The sequence below is a fragment of the Patella vulgata genome, chromosome 9 (genome assembly GCF_932274485.2).
Source record: "Patella vulgata chromosome 9, xgPatVulg1.2, whole genome shotgun sequence".
NCBI lineage: Eukaryota > Metazoa > Mollusca > Gastropoda > Patellidae > Patella > Patella vulgata.
The window spans coordinates 9,803,873-9,810,449 of NC_065887.2; positions in this window are offsets into that span (position 1 = coordinate 9,803,873).

Here is a 6,577-nt window from a genome sequence, read left to right on the forward strand (position 1 = left end):
TTGAATAGCCGAACTATAGACTTTAGCAAATAAAGCCGTACCAGATTCGTCGCTTTATAGTTTTTAAATGTAGAAATTCTGTTATTTGAATTTGAAATATCTAGGGAATTAATATGCTTTTTTCACACCTACGCCCTCAAAAAGTAAAATAAGATAAAGCAAACATGCAAAACAAAAACAAAAATTTTAAGCCTACCGATGGGATCACGTAATTATTCTTAACTTGAAATTAACGCAGACTAATTTTGAAATGGAATGAAATGAACAAGGGTTTAATGTCCGACATTCCGGCACCAACCGCGATAATAAATACGGTTGTAATTTTGAAGACAAGCTTTAAAGATACATTATGGGAGATTAGATAAAAGGCTGGTAGTTCTCACTATAATAGTTAAAAACTAGATAACGTAAAGGGAATTTGCTAAAAATTTCAATCAAATCCATCCACCCTGAAACGAGTATTTAGCGATTGAATTTTGGGTCTAGCCACGATCATCATTACTAAAGTCGGTACGATAAAAAAAACCCATAGTCTCGATTATCCACTTTTTGATTTAATCAGAAGCAGCAGATTGGGTTCTAATCAAGTAAATGTCGCAGGCTAACGATGCTATCTAGAGTTGATTATGGTCTGGATAGGTTAACTAATATCTAATTAATAATTTAGATAACATTTCAGGCCTAAAGAAAGGCATAATGTATGTTTATTATTGCAATCGGTAATATAATTGATCTTACATGATTAGGCTACAATTGATGTATAAGTGCCCACATTAGCTTGCGTGTTACAAATATGACGTCGAATCATCGATACAGATTACCGAGATATAGGTGTTTCTGTTTAAAAAACTTCCACTTAATAATTGGCTGTGACAAATTCATAAGTATTTCTTTAAATTTTAAAACCAGAAATAGCTACAAAAGGGTCAGCGATTGCTTGAAAAATAGTGAATTAAATAAAATCAAATCAAAATTAAAATTAAATTTAACTTAAATCAATTAGAACCAAAATTGAACAGCAAATTGAATCAAATTAAATCAAATTAAATCAAACTGAATCAAGTTAAATCAAATTGAATCAAATTAAATCAAATTGAATCAAATTAAATCAAATTGAATCAAATTAAATCAAATTGAATCAAATTAAATCAAATTGAATCAAATTAAATTATATTTCTTAATGATCCCTTGGGGACAGATTTGTGAGATAAGAATATATCCATGTCTGTATGATTCTTTTAAATAGAAACTCAAAAATAAATTCCACATTTAATTTGTCAACTTATACATAAATCCATTAATTTGGACCTTTTGAATTAAAAAAGGTTTTTTTGGGGGGTTTTTTCGATTTAGATAGAAGGTCATCGAAATGCTCTAAACTGACAAAAAAAATTAATCAACTTTTTTCAAAAATCAATTGCTGAAATCGTCCCATTATAAAAAATATAAATACCACAATTCAAAATAAAAAATAAATTATTTTAAGAAAGTGTGTAAATTTAGTTTCACACAGAATACTATAATGTAAATACTGCATTGTTGATAATATTTCACTTATTTTTCTAAAAAATGTTCACAAAAATGAAACGAAATTCGATCCAACAGTTGAAGATAATAATACTCTTTCAAAGACCATTCGGTGCAAATCTGTTTAATTCATTATTTTCAAATTTGTGCCGAAAACAAAGAAATATTTGATCACAGCAACCAATTCTGTACCATAGAAATTGCAGTCTTTGTTTATTATCCCAGGCAGTCAAAATAGTATTTTTTTTACTGTTATACGGCGACATGTTACAAGTCGGCAACGTATTAAAATGATAAATACGTCTGAAAACGTGTAAAAAGATACAAGAACGCTATCAGAATGACAAAATTAACACTGTAAAAAAAAACACCCACTTAAAGTGGCACAAGAACGAACAATAATGTCCAGATCCGTGGATTTATTCAATCTCAACAAGGCTACATTAGACCCCGTCAACTTTTCAATCATTGACTGTAGAATATATATTGGTCAGTATATCACCATTGCCTGAAAATCCCCAAACATCTTTACGGTCCATGGAAGTACTGCAGGAGATTGTCAGCACAAAATGGATGACATGATGTGTGTAGACTCAACATTTTAGTAATATAATTAAGTTTTCTTCCACTGCTAAAGAGCCCTACACGCATGCGAATTATTGAAATTGAATTGGACCATAATATGTTAGTCCCGAAATGATCCAGTTTGTGTCGAGTGGACGTTAAACCCCATTTTTCCATCTTTCTCGTTATCTCTCTTTAACTAAAGAGAAGCACCAACAATTCTTCGTAACATGAAATTTAATCCAGTTTATTGTTGTTTCGCTGTCTGATCTTCGCACAAAAACTCATTATTTACCCCGAAATGAATGAAATGTATTGAAATGTCGGGCGTGTTATTCTGTTAAATGATACGTTTAACTAATTTAGTTTCACAATTTCTTTTTTCAAGTTTGTCCTCAATAACCCGCTCATGTATTATTTTAGTCCAAAGAAAAAGACAAAAGTATTTAATATACAGTTGGTTCCGTGGTGATCCAGATTCTGAGAATCTGGAAATACCGTTTATCTGATGAAGGCAGTTGTGGAAGAAACATGGAAACTTTTCTTGTTGGTATTGCGATTTTAGTAGGTGAATTCCTTTTAACTACAATCTGTTTTGTTCTGTTCAGTCGTCTTCATCCTCCAAATTGTGAAGATTGGAGATCAGAATTATAAAATAATCATCTGAAAAGCTATTTTGAAATTAGGCGACTCACGTGAAAGTGTAAATACATGAAAACTATTACAAATTTATTGGCCGGCATTGCGTTTTATGGCTTGTCAGAACATAACAACTGTATGATGAGTTATGAATAGTTTAAAGGGCGTATGAATCTTAAAATGGACGAAAATAGGTCTAAAAGCACATATCAATGTAATGTGAATGTATATAAAGTGGCTTATATTCAAATTTTAAACATAATACTGTAATTTCTAATTAATTATGTTCGGTGAAATACGTGAACAGTCCAAATTGAGCGACAGTAGTACACCTGCTTAGTCCATTCTACACATTTTTAAAATTATTATTTTGTCGTTTTTGAATAAGATATTACTAAATACTTCCGCATTGGAGGATGCTTTTCTTTGGTCATTACAAATGGCACCCGAAACTATCGAATACACGACTAGTGTAATGAATATAAAATGTTCATTGTGTTTTAAATATTGGACATTAGGATCCCATATTTTCACGGCAAGATAAGAACATCGATTTTTATCAAAACGGAAAAATATTGAATTCTAATTCTAATTTCGAATATTATATGGAAAATAATTGAAAATACGAAAAATTGACCAGGTTGATCAAAGGTGTTATTTGAAAATAACTCCAGATAATGTATGATGTTATATTAAACGAGTTTCTGGTTCCAAAATCAAAAGCAAAGGTGATAAACGCATAAATAAAATCAGGAATTAATTCTGGTATTGCAGAATGATTAAGAGCCCTGATTACCATAACAGCATCCAGTTTAAGATTCAGAATTGAGTTCCACTTTTATTAGAATGTTAAAATGACATTACAGTCTCGATCCGTCATTTAAGCGCTATATATAGCAATCACTTGCAAACTCACTGCCGGATTAAGGCTCTGCTGACCCTAAAGAACATTTTGATAGGTGGCCTTGAAAGTACAGATATTTTGTGTTCACCGATTAAAGGAAGAAAGTTAAATTAAACAACAGAAAATTGATTACAAAAAAATTAGAACTAGATTGCAATTTTTTTTTTTTACTGGCCCTAAGGCACGTACCTTATTTGCTTAATGGTTTATCCGGCACTGTGAAAACTTCAATATTATGAAAGATGAATCTCTAACATCAATATCAAACCAAAAGTGGTTCAACTCCGTTCAGTATTTACAAAGATTAAGGTCTTAAATAATCAATCTGGGTACACAATTAGTGTGGATTAAGCCGTGAGAAATTTGATGTTTTAGCGAAAAATGCGAATGATGCATTGCTACTTTAATTAACCTATACTGTCATGTAATCAGGATGTGCTTACCGGTAGATGCCATTATCTAATTCTGTCCGCGAGATTACCCCTTAGTGGAGGCGGACATTAAAATCCCGCAATCCCCCAAAGTAAGTCAGTTAGCCATTAAATTCTAATAACGATCATGGACATCATAATGACCAATAAATCAAACTGTCCATTTAGCCAATAAAGAATTTGTCTAAATGGTGCAAGGTACCATTAGTGTTTGAAATATAGAGATGTTTGCCAATGAGGCGTTAAGCGGATTTGTCATTCTTCCGATTTAAGAGGTGGTATATCGAATGCAGATCACATACACCTGACTTCCGGTGTAAAGATTCCAGTAAAATGACAGGATAGAAAATGGGACAAGGCAAAGAAATGGGGTTATAACGAGTTGTCAATACTATAAAATAAATTGTGAGATTAAAAATATGGTTATGTCTTTTGCAATGGTTATATGTGCAATGCGAGCGGGATCTGCCCGGAGAGCGAGATCTGACCCGAGAGCGGTGTTTCTGACTACTCTTCCTTCGAATTCCAGCTTTCAATGGTTCTGTTACATGCAAGTCCATGGTTTATCGTCCCACCCAAACGAATAGACACCCTTTCCTTGCCACGAATCACCCATGACGAGAGTCACATAAGTGCTTGAAATATCCCAATGATTTTCGAAACCGAGACTTTATAGTCAAAAGGCCAATCACCTACCTAATCCTTTAAAAAAACATGGATGTGTTGAGCAAGGAGTTATTCGTACAAAGTATGATTTTAGGGAAATCTTCAATTCATTCCCACAAATATTTAACAACCCCCGTTACGAAAAAGTACCTGGGACGCCTAAATACGACTAAATCTATTTTTTAAGGCCAGCTCAATTTTTGTCAAGGTCGTTGAGACGTAAATAAGGTTAGGACACGGGATTGTTGGCGAGATTTAGGTTAGGGTTAGGGTAAGCATTGGGGCTAGATTCAGGGTTAGGGCTGGGATTAGCGCTAGCCCTGTTTACATCATTTAACACTAACCGCCTACATACGCAAAATCTCTTGTGTAGGCCTTTCGGCATTTAGACAAACTATGTGAATAGTTAAAAGGAGATGATTGGTTGTAATAATATTTGGAAACAACATTACCAGGTTCTTGTTTCACCAAACGTGAGTTTCCAATGTCGTTTAAATGTTTAAACAAGTATGTTTCATCAAAGATGGCCGTTGTGGTGAAAAAGAATCGTAAAACAAAGCTTGTGTAATACGTCACTGAAAAGGTGACAGTTGGTATGCCTTAGAAGTGACTAGTTTCCTTTCATCAATTCAGATAATGTTACCTAAGAACAAGTTATTTAGTAAAATGATCAACAATGCAAACGTACATTGCATACATTCTGGTTTCCATGTTGGAACCAAAACGCGAGAGCTTTTATTAAAGAGATTCTTACTAACATGACAAATCCCGTACACGGAACCTCGGTTTTCCGTCCCATCCGAACGACCCGACAGATGTCTTTGTCAGGCCCTCTGTCCTCCTTTATTGAAATATGGGAGGGGAAATTTGAGGACTAACAACCGAATAATACTGGTGTTGAATACCATTATGTATGAAATCCCATACCGATATTTCTGATGTGTTTCTAGTGAGCAAAAAAATATTAAATGCCCGTTCCTCCCGTGAACTCTGCAAGGACCACCACTATAGTTATGAGATATGTATCTTAGCTAATACTTTTTTATTTAATTGAAAAATAGCTTTAAAGATCAACAAATCTGCTCATTTTATAAGGACCGAAAATTGTTTTATTCCAAATTTATTTATTTTAATAAATGGATTAAGTTGAATTTTATACGGTATAAAATTCTTCGAGCGTTTATTAATTACGGGTTCAAAGGCCATAATATCCAAATGCCTTACAGTAAAACAAATATAAACATTAGTATTTTTATACGGCTAATTTTCCCACCATGGTATAACCTATAAACAACGGGCACCTGCTATGACGTATGAGTGGTCATATGGTGGGCATCAGTGGTCATTACACAATATTGTACTTACTTAAATCTCCTAACAACCTTATATATACTATTAATCTTAGCCGACAACTTAAAACAATCACAAGCCAAAACAAATCAAACTTCGCTTGGTTTTCATCTATCTGAGGAATCACTGCTCTGATCGTTTTCAGATTGTCCGGTCGCGGCAGGTTCAAACGCGTAGACAGGATGACCCTGGTTAATTGAACCGGACTTTAGTAGCAGGTAATTAAGGATGTGAGATATACTTATGGTAACTATTCCTTTGAAGAGTTCTCACAGAAATATTTGTCAAACATGGGAAGTGATGACATATATGCAGAATTTGCTTTAAATCATCTTCTTGGATTACATAATGTACTTGCCTGAGACATGACCTATGGTGTGAGATGAAATGGGGTTTAAAGTCCTACTGCTCTGCTCCGGCTGGGCTATTGAAGACGAACATACGTCATACAGTGTGCTATGAGAGAACTTTCGCCCGGACAAGAGATCTTTTACGT